Here is a 13073-nt window from a genome sequence, read left to right as displayed (position 1 = left end):
TGAACGCTATTGGCTGAATTTACTCCCAGCATTTTGTGGGTAATAGACGTTGCATTCTGCAAGCACTTAGTTATGCGTCCTTAAACTAGTTAAAATAATACAGCGAATTTCAAATTACGAAATATCAGCCTTCAATAACCACTTCGAACGACACAGATTTAATAATGTGCTATCGTATTTGTTTTCAAAACACGATTACCGAAATTTTAGCATGTCGTAATGGCCGGTTAGCTCAGTTGGTTAGAGCGCGGTGCTAATAACGCTGAGGTCGTGGGTTCCATCCCCATATCGGCAAGTCTTTATTTTGCGTGTCTGTTGAACACCAGTGGCGGCATTTGATTGCATCAACGTTTGGATATTGAAATTTAAAATACGCTGTTGCTCGAGTGTAAAATTGTGAGAATGGTGCGACGAATGGCATCGTGCAAATCATCTGCATGTAGGTCACTCAAAATGCTTTGCGTACTCTTGAACGCTATTGGCTGATTCTACTACCAGCATCTTATGGGTAATAGACGTTGCATTCTGCAAGCACTTAGTTATGCGTCCTTAAACTAGTTACAATAATACAGCGAATTTCAAATTACGAAATATCAGCCTTCAATAACCACTTCGAACGACACAGATTTAATAATGTGCTATCGTATTTGTTTTCGAAACACGATTACCGAAATTTTAGCATGTCGTAATGGCCGGTTAGCTCAGTTGGTTAGAGCGCGGTGCTAATAACGCTGAGGTCGTTGGTTCCATCCCCATATCGGCCAGTCTTTATTTTGTGTGTCTGTTGAACACCATTGGCGGCATTTGATTTCATCAACGTTTGGATACTGAAATTAAAAATACGCTGTTGCTCGAGTGTAAAATTGTGAGAGTGGTGCGACGAATGGCATCGTGGGAATCATCTGCATGTAGGTCACTCAAAATGCTTTGCGTACTCTTGAACGCTATTGGCTGATACTACTACCAGCATCTTGTGGGTAATAGACGTTGCATTCTCCAAGTACTTAGTTATGCGACCTTAAAATAGTTAGAATGAAACAGCGAATTTCAAATTACAAAACAACAGCCTTCAATAACCACTTCGAAACGCACAGATTTAATAATGTGCAATTGCATTTGTTTTCAAAACACGATTACTGAAATTTTGGCATGTCGTAATGGCCGGTTAGCTCATTTGTTTAGAGCGCGCTGCTAATAACGCTGAGGTCGTGGGTTCGATCCCCATATCGGCCAGTCTTTATTTTACGGATCTGTTGAACACCATTGGCGGCATTCGGTTGCATCAACGTTTGGAAAATGAAATTTGAAATCCGCTGTTGCTCGAATGTAAAATTGTGAGAATAGTGCGACGAATGGCAACGTGGGAATCATCTGCATGTAGGTCACTCAAAATGCTTTGCGTTCTCTTGAACGCTATTGGCTTATTTTACTACCAGCATCTTGTGGGTAATAGACGTTGCATTCTGCAAGCACTTAGTTATGCGACCTTAAAATAGTTAGAATAAAACTCTGTATTTCAAATTATGTAACAACAGTCGTCAATAACCTTTTTGAAACGCAGAGATTTGATAATGTGCTATTGCATTTGTTTTCAAAATACGATTATAGAAATTCTAGCATGACGTAATGGCCGGTTAGCTCAGTTGGTTAGAGCGCGGTGCTAATAACGCTGAGGGCGTGGGTTCGATCCCCATATCGGCCAGTCTTTATTTTGTGTGTCTGTTGAACACCATTGGCGGCATTTGATTGCATCAACGTTTGGATATTGAAATTTAAAATCCGCAGTTGCTCTAGTGTAAAATTGTGAGAATGGTGCGACGAATGGCATCGTGGGAATCATCTGCATGTAGGTCACTCAAAATGCTTTGCGTTCTCTTGAAAGCTATTGGCTGATTTTACTACCAGAATCTTGTGGGTAATAGACGTTGCATTCTCCAAGCACTTAGTTATGCGACCTTAAAATAGTTAGAATGAAACAGCGAATTTTAAATTACAAAACAACAGCCTTCAATAACCACTTCGAAACGCACAGATTTAATAATGTGCAATTGCATTTGTTTTCAAAACACGATTACTGAAATTTTGGCATGTCGTAATGGCCGGTTAGCTCAGTTGGTTAGAGCGCGGTGCTAATAACGCTGAGGTCGTGGGTTCGATCCCCATATCGGCCAGTCTTTATTTTGTGTGTCTGTTGAACACCAGTGGCGGCATTTGATTGCATCAACGTTTGGATATTGAAAATTAAAATACGCTGTTGCTCGAGTGTAAAATTGTGAGAATGGTGCGACGAATGGCATCGTGGAAATCATCTGCATGTAGGTCACTCAAAACGCTTTGCGTACTCTTGAACGCTATTGGCTGATTCTACTACCAGCATCTTGTGGGTAATAGACGTTGCATTCTGCAAGCACTTAGTTATGCGTCCTTAAACTAGTTACAATAATACAGCGAATTTCAAATTACGAAATATCAGCCTTCAATAACCACTTCGAACGACACAGATTTAATAATGTGCTATCGTATTTGTTTTCAAAACACGATTACCGAAATTGTAGCATGTCGTAATGGCCGGTTAGCTCAGTTGGTTAGAGCGCGGTGCTAATAACGCTGAGGTCGTTGGTTCGATCCCCATATCGGCCTGTCTTTATTTTGTGTGTCTGTTGAACACCATTGGCGGCATTTGATTGCATCAACGTTTGGATATTGAAATTAAAAATACGCTGTTGCTCGAGTGTAATATTGTGAGAGTGGTGCGACGAATGGCATCGTGGGAATCATCTGCATGTAGGTCACTCAAAATGCTTTGCGTACTCTTGAACGCTATTGGCTGATTCTACTACCAGCATCTTGTGGGTAATAGACGTTGCATTCTGCAAGCACTTAGTTATGCGACCTTAAAATAGTTAGAATAAAACTCTGTATTTCAAATTATGTAACAACAGTCGTCAATAACCTTTTTGAAACGCAGAGATTTGATAATGTGCTATTGCATTTGTTTTCAAAATACGATTATAGAAATTCTAGCATGAGGTAATGGCCGGTTAGCTCAGTTGGTTAGAGCGCGGTGATAATAACGCTGAGGGCGTGGGTTCGATCCCCATATCGGCCAGTCTTTATTTTGTGTGTCTGTTGAACACCATTGGCGGCATTTGATTGCATCAACGTTTGGATATTGAAATTTAAAATCCGCTGTTGCTCTAGTGTAAAATTGTGAGAATGGTGCGTCGAATGGCATCTTGGGAATCATCTGCATGTAGGTCACTCAAAATGCTTTGCGTACTCTTGAACGCTATTGGCTGATTCTACTACCAGCATCTTGTGGGTAATAGACGTTGCATTCTGCAAGCACTTAGTTATGCGACCTTGAAATAGTTAGAATAAAACAGCGAAATTCAAATTACGAAACAACAGTCTTCAATAAGCACTTCGAATCGCACAAATTTTATAATGTGCTATTGCATTTGTTTTCAAAATACGATTATAGAAATTCTAGCATGACGTAATGGCCGGTTAGCTCAGTTGGTTAGAGCGCGGTGCTAATAACGCTGAGGTCGTGGGTTCGATTCCCATATCGGCCAGTCTTTATTTTGTGTGTCTGTTGAACACCATTGGCGGCATCGGTTGCATCAACGTTTAGAAAATGAAATTTGAAATCCGATGTTGCTCGAATGTAAAATTGTGAGAATAGTGCGACGAATGGCATCATGGGAATCATCTGCATGTAGGTCACTCAAAATGCTTTGCGTTCTCTTGAACGCTATTGGCTGAATTTACTCCCAGCATTTTGTGGGTAATAGACGTTGCATTCTGCAAGCACTTAGTTATGCGTCCTTAAACTAGTTAAAATAATACAGCGAATTTCAAATTACGAAATATCAGCCTTCAATAACCACTTCGAACGACACAGATTTAATAATGTGCTATCGTATTTGTTTTCAAAACACGATTACCGAAATTTTAGCATGTCGTAATGGCCGGTTAGCTCAGTTGGTTAGAGCCCGGTGCTAATAACGCTGAGGTCGTTGGTTCCATCCCCATATCGGCCAGTCTTTATTTTGTGTGTCTGTTGAACACCATTGGCGGCATTTGATTTCATCAACGTTTGGATACTGAAATTAAAAATACGCTGTTGCTCGAGTGTAAAATTGTGAGAGTGGTGCGACGAATGGCATCGTGGGAATCATCTGCATGTAGGTCACTCAAAATGCTTTGCGTACTCTTGAACGCTATTGGCTGATACTACTACCAGCATCTTGTGGGTAATAGACGTTGCATTCTCCAAGTACTTAGTTATGCGACCTTAAAATAGTTAGAATGAAACAGCGAATTTCAAATTACAAAACAACAGCCTTCAATAACCACTTCGAAACGCACAGATTTAATAATGTGCAATTGCATTTGTTTTCAAAACACGATTACTGAAATTTTGGCATGTCGTAATGGCCGGTTAGCTCATTTGTTTAGAGCGCGCTGCTAATAACGCTGAGGTCGTGGGTTCGATCCCCATATCGGCCAGTCTTTATTTTACGGATCTGTTGAACACCATTGGCGGCATTCGGTTGCATCAACGTTTGGAAAATGAAATTTGAAATCCGCTGTTGCTCGAATGTAAAATTGTGAGAATAGTGCGACGAATGGCAACGTGGGAATCATCTGCATGTAGGTCACTCAAAATGCTTTGCGTTCTCTTGAACGCTATTGGCTTATTTTACTACCAGCATCTTGTGGGTAATAGACGTTGCATTCTGCAAGCACTTAGTTATGCGACCTTAAAATAGTTAGAATAAAACTCTGTATTTCAAATTATGTAACAACAGTCGTCAATAACCTTTTTGAAACGCAGAGATTTGATAATGTGCTATTGCATTTGTTTTCAAAATACGATTATAGAAATTCTAGCATGACGTAATGGCCGGTTAGCTCAGTTGGTTAGAGCGCGGTGCTAATAACGCTGAGGGCGTGGGTTCGATCCCCATATCGGCCAGTCTTTATTTTTTGTGTCTGTTGAACACCATTGGCGGCATTTGATTGCATCAACGTTTGGATATTGAAATTTAAAATCCGCAGTTGCTCTAGTGTAAAATTGTGAGAATGGTGCGACGAATGGCATCGTGGGAATCATCTGCATGTAGGTCACTCAAAATGCTTTGCGTTCTCTTGAAAGCTATTGGCTGATTTTACTACCAGAATCTTGTGGGTAATAGACGTTGCATTCTCCAAGCACTTAGTTATGCGACCTTAAAATAGTTAGAATGAAACAGCGAATTTTAAATTACAAAACAACAGCCTTCAATAACCACTTCGAAACGCACAGATTTAATAATGTGCAATTGCATTTGTTTTCAAAACACGATTACTGAAATTTTGGCATGTCGTAATGGCCGGTTAGCTCAGTTGGTTAGAGCGCGGTGCTAATAACGCTGTGGTCGTGGGTTCGATCCCCATATCGGCCAGTCTTTATTTTGTGTGTCTGTTGAACACCAGTGGCGGCATTTGATTGCATCAACGTTTGGATATTGAAAATTAAAATACGCTGTTGCTCGAGTGTAAAATTGTGAGAATGGTGCGACGAATGGCATCGTGGAAATCATCTGCATGTAGGTCACTCAAAACGCTTTGCGTACTCTTGAACGCTATTGGCTGATTCTACTACCAGCATCTTGTGGGTAATAGACGTTGCATTCTGCAAGCACTTAGTTATGCGACCTTAAAATAGTTAGAATAAAACTCTGTATTTCAAATTATGTAACAACAGTCGTCAATAACCTTTTTGAAACGCAGAGATTTGATAATGTGCTATTGCATTTGTTTTCAAAATACGATTATAGAAATTCTAGCATGAGGTAATGGCCGGTTAGCTCAGTTGGTTAGAGCGCGGTGATAATAACGCTGAGGGCGTGGGTTCGATCCCCATATCGGCCAGTCTTTATTTTGTGTGTCTGTTGAACACCATTGGCGGCATTTGATTGCATCAACGTTTGGATATTGAAATTTAAAATCCGCTGTTGCTCTAGTGTAAAATTGTGAGAATGGTGCGACGAATGGCATCTTGGGAATCATCTGCATGTAGGTCACTCAAAATGCTTTGCGTACTCTTGAACGCTATTGGCTGATTCTACTACCAGCATCTTGTGGGTAATAGACGTTGCATTCTGCAAGCACTTAGTTATGCGACCTTGAAATAGTTAGAATAAAACAGCGAAATTCAAATTACGAAACAACAGTCTTCAATAAGCACTTCGAATCGCACAAATTTTATAATGTGCTATTGCATTTGTTTTCAAAATACGATTATAGAAATTCTAGCATGACGTAATGGCCGGTTAGCTCAGTTGGTTAGAGCGCGGTGCTAATAACGCTGAGGTCGTGGGTTCGATTCCCATATCGGCCAGTCTTTATTTTGTGTGTCTGTTGAACACCATTGGCGGCATCGGTTGCATCAACGTTTAGAAAATGAAATTTGAAATCCGATGTTGCTCGAATGTAAAATTGTGAGAATAGTGCGACGAATGGCATCATGGGAATCATCTGCATGTAGGTCACTCAAAATGCTTTGCGTTCTCTTGAACGCTATTGGCTGAATTTACTCCCAGCATTTTGTGGGTAATAGACGTTGCATTCTGCAAGCACTTAGTTATGCGTCCTTAAACTAGTTAAAATAATACAGCGAATTTCAAATTACGAAATATCAGCCTTCAATAACCACTTCGAACGACACAGATTTAATAATGTGCTATCGTATTTGTTTTCAAAGCACGATTACCGAAATTTTAGCATGTCGTAATGGCCGGTTAGCTCAGTTGGTTAGAGCGCGGTGCTAATAACGCTGAGGTCGTGGGTTCCATCCCCATATCGGCAAGTCTTTATTTTGCGTGTCTGTTGAACACCAGTGGCGGCATTTGATTGCATCAACGTTTGGATATTGAAATTTAAAATACGCTGTTGCTCGAGTGTAAAATTGTGAGAATGGTGCGACGAATGGCATCGTGGAAATCATCTGCATGTAGGTCACTCAAAATGCTTTGCGTACTCTTGAACGCTATTGGCTGATTCTACTACCAGCATCTTGTGGGTAATAGACGTTGCATTCTGCAAGCACTTAGTTATGCGTCCTTAAACTAGTTACAATAATACAGCGAATTTCAAATTACGAAATATCAGCCTTCAATAACCACTTCGAACGACACAGATTTAATAATGTGCTATCGTATTTGTTTTCAAAACACGATTACCGAAATTATAGCATGACGTAACGGCCGGTTAGCTCATTTGTTTAGAGCGCGCTGCTAATAACGCTGACGTCGTGGGTTCGATCCCCATATCGGCCAGTCTTTATTTTGCGGATCTGTTGAACACCATTGGCGGCATTCGGTTGCATCAACGTTTGGAAAATGAAATTTGAAATCCGCTGTTGCTCGAATGTAAAATTGTGATAATAGTGCGATGAATGGCATCGTGGGAATCATCTGCATGTAGGTCACTCAAAATGCTTTGCGTACTCTTGAACGCTATTGGCTGATTCTACTACCTGCATCTTGTGTGTAATAGACGTTGCATTCTGCAAGCACTTAGTTATGCGACCTTGACATAGTTAGAATAAAACAGCGAAATTCAAATTACGAAACAACAGTCTTCAATAAGCACTTCGAATCGCACAGATTTTATAATGTGCTATTGGATTTGTTTTCAAAACACGATTACCGAAATTTGAGCATGTCACAATGGCCGGTTAGCTCAGTTGGTTAGAGCGCGGTGCTAATAACGCTGAGGTCGTGGGTTCGATCCCCATATCGGCCAGTCTTTATTTTGTGTGTCTGTTGAACACCATTGGCGGCATTTGGTTGCATCAACGTTTGGATATTGAAATTTAAAATCCGCTGTTGCTCGAGTGTAAAATTGTGAGAATAGTGCGACGAATGGCATCGTGGGAATCATCTGCATGTAGGTCACTCAAAATGCTTTGCGTTCTCTTGAACGCTATTGGCTTATTTTACTACCAGCATCTTGTGGGTAATAGACGTTGCATTCTGCAAGCACTTAGTTATGCGACCTTAAAATAGTTAGAATAAAACTCTGTATTTCAAATTATGTAACAACAGTCGTCAATAACCTTTTTGAAACGCAGAGATTTGATAATGTGCTACTGCATTTGTTTTCAAAATACGATTATAGAAATTCTAGCATGACGTAATGGCCGGTTAGCTCAGTTGGTTAGAGCGCGGTGCTAATAACGCTGAGGTCGTGGGTTCGATCCCCATATCGGCCAGTCTTTATTTTGTGTGTCTGTAGAACACCATTGGCGGCATTTCATTGCATCAACGTTTGGATATTGAAATTTAAAATCCGCAGTTGCTCTAGTGTAAAATTGTGAGAATGGTGCGACGAATGGCATCGTGGGAATCATCTGCATGTAGGTCACTCAAAATGCTTTGCGTTCTCTTGAACGCTATTGGCTTATTTTACTACCTGCATCTTGTGGGTAATAGACGTTGCATTCTCCAAGCACTTAGTTATGCGACCTTAAAATAGTTAGAATGAAACAGCGAATTTTAAAATACAGAACAACAGCCTTCAAAAACCACTTCGAACCGCACAGATTTAATAATATGCTATTGTATTTGTTTTCAAAACACGATTACCGAAATTATAGCATGTCGTAATGGCCGGTTAGCTCAGTTGGTTAGAGCGCGGTGCTAATAACGCTGAGGTCGTTGGTTCCATCCCCATATCGGCCAGTCTTTATTTTGTGTGTCTGTTGAACACCATTGGCGGCATTTGATTTCATCAACGTTTGGATACTGAAATTAAAAATACGCTGTTGCTCGAGTGTAAAATTGTGAGAGTGGTGCGACGAATGGCATCGTGGGAATCATCTGCATGTAGGTCACTCAAAATGCTTTGCGTACTCTTGAACGCTATTGGCTGATTCTACTACCAGCATCTTGTGGGTAATAGACGTTGCATTCTGCAAGCACTTAGTTATGCGTCCTTAAACTAGTTACAATAATACAGCGAATTTCAAATTACGAAATATCAGCCTTCAATAACCACTTCGAACGACACAGATTTAATAATGTGCTATCGTATTTGTTTTCAAAACACGATTACCGAAATTTTAGCATGTCGTAATGGCCGGTTAGCTCAGTTGGTTAGAGCGCGGTGCTAATAACGCTGAGGTCGTTGGTTCCATCCCCATATCGGCCAGTCTTTATTTTGTGTGTCTGTTGAACACCATTGGCGGCATTTGATTTCATCAACGTTTGGATACTGAAATTAAAAATACGCTGTTGCTCGAGTGTAAAATTGTGAGAGTGGTGCGATGAATGGCATCGTGGGAATCATCTGCATGTAGGTCACTCAAAATGCTTTGCGTACTCTTGAACGCTATTGGCTGATACTACTACCAGCATCTTGTGGGTAATAGACGTTGCATTCTCCAAGTACTTAGTTATGCGACCTTAAAATAGTTAGAATGAAACAGCGAATTTCAAATTACAAAACAACAGCCTTCAATAACCACTTCGAAACGCACAGATTTAATAATGTGCAATTGCATTTGTTTTCAAAACACGATTACTGAAATTTTGGCATGTCGTAATGGCCGGTTAGCTCATTTGTTTAGAGCACGCTGCTAATAACGCTGAGGTCGTGGGTTCGATCCCCATATCGGCCAGTCTTTATTTTACGGATCTGTTGAACACCATTGGTGGCATTCGGTTGCATCAACGTTTGGAAAATGAAATTTGAAATCCGCTGTTGCTCGAATGTAAAATTGTGAGAATAGTGCGACGAATGGCAACGTGGGAATCATCTGCATGTAGGTCACTCAAAATGCTTTGCGTTCTCTTGAACGCTATTGGCTTATTTTACTACCAGCATCTTGTGGGTAATAGACGTTGCATTCTGCAAGCACTTAGTTATGCGACCTTAAAATAGTTAGAATAAAACTCTGTATTTCAAATTATGTAACAACAGTCGTCAATAACCTTTTTGAAACGCAGAGATTTGATAATGTGCTATTGCATTTGTTTTCAAAATACGATTATAGAAATTCTAGCATGACATAATGGCCGGTTAGCTCAGTTGGTTAGAGCTCGGTGCTAATAACGCTGAGGGCGTGGGTTCGATCCCCATATCGGCCAGTCTTTATTTTGTGTGTCTGTTGAACTCCATTGGCGGCATTTGATTGCATCAACGTTTGGATATTGAAATTTAAAATCCGCAGTTGCTCTAGTGTAAAATTGTGAGAATGGTGCGACGAATGGCATCGTGGGAATCATCTGCATGTAGGTCACTCAAAATGCTTTGCGTTCTCTTGAACGCTATTGGCTGATTTTACTACCAGAATCTTGTGGGTAATAGACGTTGCATTCTCCAAGCACTTAGTTATGCGACCTTAAAATAGTTAGAATGAAACAGCGAATTTTAAATTACAAAACAACAGCCTTCAATAACCACTTCGAACCGCACAGATTTAATAATATGCTATTGTATTTGTTTTCAAAACACGATTACCGAAATTATAGCATGACGTAACGGCCGGTTAGCTCATTTGTTTAGAGCGCGCTGCTAATAACGCTGACGTCGTGGGTTCGATCCCCATATCGGCCAGTCTTTATTTTGCGGATCTGTTGAACACCATTGGCGGCATTCGGTTGCATCAACGTTTGGAAAATGAAATTTGAAATCCGCTGTTGCTCGAATGTAAAATTGTGATAATAGTGCGACGAATGGCATCGTGGGAATCATCTGCATGTAGGTCACTCAAAATGCTTTGCGTACTCTTGAACGCTATTGGCTGATTCTACTACCTGCATCTTGTGTGTAATAGACGTTGCATTCTGCAAGCACTTAGTTATGCGACCTTGAAATAGTTAGAATAAAACAGCGAAATTCAAATTACGAAACAACAGTCTTCAATAAGCACTTCGAATCGCACAGATTTTATAATGTGCTATTGGATTTGTTTTCAAAACACGATTACCGAAATTTGAGCATGTCACAATGGCCGGTTAGCTCAGTTGGTTAGAGCGCGGTGCTAATAACGCTGAGGTCGTGGGTTCGATCCCCATATCGGCCAGTCTTTATTTTGTGTGTCTGTTGAACACCATTGGCGGCATTTGGTTGCATCAACGTTTGGATATTGAAATTTAAAATCCGCTGTTGCTCGAGTGTAAAATTGTGAGAATAGTGCGACGAATGGCATCGTGGGAATCATCTGCATGTAGGTCACTCAAAATGCTTTGCGTTCTCTTGAACGCTATTGGCTTATTTTACTACCAGCATCTTGTGGGTAATAGACGTTGCATTCTGCAAGCACTTAGTTATGCGACCTTAAAATAGTTAGAATAAAACTCTGTTTTTCAAATTATGTAACAACAGTCGTCAATAACCTTTTTGAAACGCAGAGATTTGATAATGTGCTACTGCATTTGTTTTCAAAATACGATTATAGAAATTCTAGCATGACGTAATGGCCGGTTAGCTCAGTTGGTTAGAGCGCGGTGCTAATAACGCTGAGGTCGTGGGTTCGATCCCCATATCGGCCAGTCTTTATTTTGTGTGTCTGTTGAACACCATTGGCGGCATTTCATTGCATCAACGTTTGGATATTGAAATTTAAAATCCGCAGTTGCTCTAGTGTAAAATTGTGAGAATGGTGCGACGAATGGCATCGTGGGAATCATCTGCATGTAGGTCACTCCAAATGCTTTGCGTTCTCTTGAACGCTATTGGCTTATTTTACTACCAGCATCTTGTGGGTAATAGACGTTGCATTCTCCAAGCACTTAGTTATGCGACCTTAAAATAGTTAGAATGAAACAGCGAATTTTAAATTACAGAACAACAGCCTTCAAAAACCACTTCGAACCGCACAGATTTAATAATATGCTATTGTATTTGTTTTCAAAACACGATTACCGAAATTATAGCATGTCGTAATGGCCGGTTAGCTCAGTTGGTTAGAGCGCGGTGCTAATAACGCTGAGGTCGTGGGTTCGATCCCCATATCGGCCAGTCTTTATTTTGTGTGTCTGTTGAACACCATTGGCGGCATTTGATTGCATCAACGTTTGGATATTGAAATTTAAAATACGCTGTTGCTCGAGTGTAAAATTGTGAGAATGGTGCGACGAATGGCATCGTGGGAATCATCTGCATGTAGGTCACTCAAAATGCTTTGCATACTCTTGAACGCTATTGGCTGATTCTACTACCAGCATCTTGTGGGTAATAGACGTTGCATTCTGCAAGCACTTAGTTATGCGTCCTTAAACTAGTTAAAATAATACAGCGAATTTCAAATTACGAAATATCAGCCTTCAATAACCACTTCGAACGACACAGATTTAATAATGTGCTATCGTATTTGTTTTCAAAGCACTATTACCGAAATTTTAGCATTTCGTAATGGCCGGTTAGCTCAGTTGGTTAGAGGGCGGTGCTAATAACGCTGAGGTCGTTAGTTCGATCCCCATATCGGCCAGTCTTTATTTTGTGTGTCTGTTGAACACCAGTGGCGGCATTTGATTGCATCAACGTTTGGATATTGAAATTTAAAATACGCTGTTGCTCGAGTGTAAAATTGTTAGAATGGTGCGACGAATGGCATCGTGGAAATCATCTGCATGTAGGTCACTCAAAATGCTTTGCGTTCTCTTGAACGCTATTGGCTTATTTTACTACCAGCATCTTGTGGGTAATAGACGTTGCATTCTCCAAGCACTTAGTTATGCGACCTTAAAATAGTTAGAATGAAACAGCGAATTTTAAATTACAGAACAACAGCCTTCAAAAACCACTTCGAACCGCACAGATTTAATAATATGCTATTGTATTTGTTTTCAAAACACGATTACCGAAATTATAGCATGTCGTAATGGCCGGTTAGCTCAGTTGGTTAGAGCGCGGTGCTAATAACGCTGAGGTCGTTGGTTCCATCCCCATATCGGCCAGTCTTTATTTTGTGTGTCTGTTGAACACCATTGGCGGCATTTGATTTCATCAACGTTTGGATACTGAAATTAAAAATACGCTGTTGCTCGAGTGTAAAATTGTGAGAGTGGTGCGAC

At 40.5% G+C, this 13073-nt stretch overlaps 14 non-coding genes across 14 annotated transcripts; all 14 read left to right on the top strand.

The window, feature by feature from the left end:
• Positions 1 to 1628: 1628 nt before the first annotated feature.
• TRNAI-AAU (transfer RNA isoleucine (anticodon AAU)) lies at positions 1629 to 1702 on the top strand. The gene has a single exon. It is a non-coding gene; the product is annotated as a tRNA-Ile (tRNA).
• A 395-nt stretch (positions 1703 to 2097) lies between these two features.
• On the top strand, positions 2098 to 2171 carry TRNAI-AAU (transfer RNA isoleucine (anticodon AAU)). Its single transcript has one exon. It is a non-coding gene; the product is annotated as a tRNA-Ile (tRNA).
• An 864-nt stretch (positions 2172 to 3035) lies between these two features.
• Positions 3036 to 3109, top strand: TRNAI-AAU (transfer RNA isoleucine (anticodon AAU)). The gene has a single exon. It is a non-coding gene; the product is annotated as a tRNA-Ile (tRNA).
• Positions 3110 to 3504: 395 nt separating this feature from the next.
• On the top strand, positions 3505 to 3578 carry TRNAI-AAU (transfer RNA isoleucine (anticodon AAU)). Its single transcript has one exon. It is a non-coding gene; the product is annotated as a tRNA-Ile (tRNA).
• A 1332-nt stretch (positions 3579 to 4910) lies between these two features.
• TRNAI-AAU (transfer RNA isoleucine (anticodon AAU)) lies at positions 4911 to 4984 on the top strand. Its single transcript has one exon. It is a non-coding gene; the product is annotated as a tRNA-Ile (tRNA).
• Positions 4985 to 5379: 395 nt separating this feature from the next.
• On the top strand, positions 5380 to 5453 carry TRNAI-AAU (transfer RNA isoleucine (anticodon AAU)). The gene has a single exon. It is a non-coding gene; the product is annotated as a tRNA-Ile (tRNA).
• A 395-nt stretch (positions 5454 to 5848) lies between these two features.
• TRNAI-AAU (transfer RNA isoleucine (anticodon AAU)) lies at positions 5849 to 5922 on the top strand. The gene has a single exon. It is a non-coding gene; the product is annotated as a tRNA-Ile (tRNA).
• Positions 5923 to 6317: 395 nt separating this feature from the next.
• On the top strand, positions 6318 to 6391 carry TRNAI-AAU (transfer RNA isoleucine (anticodon AAU)). Its single transcript has one exon. It is a non-coding gene; the product is annotated as a tRNA-Ile (tRNA).
• Positions 6392 to 7723: 1332 nt separating this feature from the next.
• On the top strand, positions 7724 to 7797 carry TRNAI-AAU (transfer RNA isoleucine (anticodon AAU)). Its single transcript has one exon. It is a non-coding gene; the product is annotated as a tRNA-Ile (tRNA).
• A 395-nt stretch (positions 7798 to 8192) lies between these two features.
• TRNAI-AAU (transfer RNA isoleucine (anticodon AAU)) lies at positions 8193 to 8266 on the top strand. The gene has a single exon. It is a non-coding gene; the product is annotated as a tRNA-Ile (tRNA).
• A 1802-nt stretch (positions 8267 to 10068) lies between these two features.
• On the top strand, positions 10069 to 10142 carry TRNAI-AAU (transfer RNA isoleucine (anticodon AAU)). Its single transcript has one exon. It is a non-coding gene; the product is annotated as a tRNA-Ile (tRNA).
• An 864-nt stretch (positions 10143 to 11006) lies between these two features.
• Positions 11007 to 11080, top strand: TRNAI-AAU (transfer RNA isoleucine (anticodon AAU)). The gene has a single exon. It is a non-coding gene; the product is annotated as a tRNA-Ile (tRNA).
• A 395-nt stretch (positions 11081 to 11475) lies between these two features.
• Positions 11476 to 11549, top strand: TRNAI-AAU (transfer RNA isoleucine (anticodon AAU)). Its single transcript has one exon. It is a non-coding gene; the product is annotated as a tRNA-Ile (tRNA).
• Positions 11550 to 11944: 395 nt separating this feature from the next.
• On the top strand, positions 11945 to 12018 carry TRNAI-AAU (transfer RNA isoleucine (anticodon AAU)). Its single transcript has one exon. It is a non-coding gene; the product is annotated as a tRNA-Ile (tRNA).
• Positions 12019 to 13073: the final 1055 nt, after the last annotated feature.

This window comes from Saccoglossus kowalevskii, chromosome 2 (genome assembly GCF_978046115.1).
Source record: "Saccoglossus kowalevskii chromosome 2, keSacKowa6.1, whole genome shotgun sequence".
NCBI classification, from domain to species: domain Eukaryota; kingdom Metazoa; phylum Hemichordata; class Enteropneusta; family Harrimaniidae; genus Saccoglossus; species Saccoglossus kowalevskii.
This window is presented reverse-complemented; position numbering and strand designations above follow the sequence as displayed.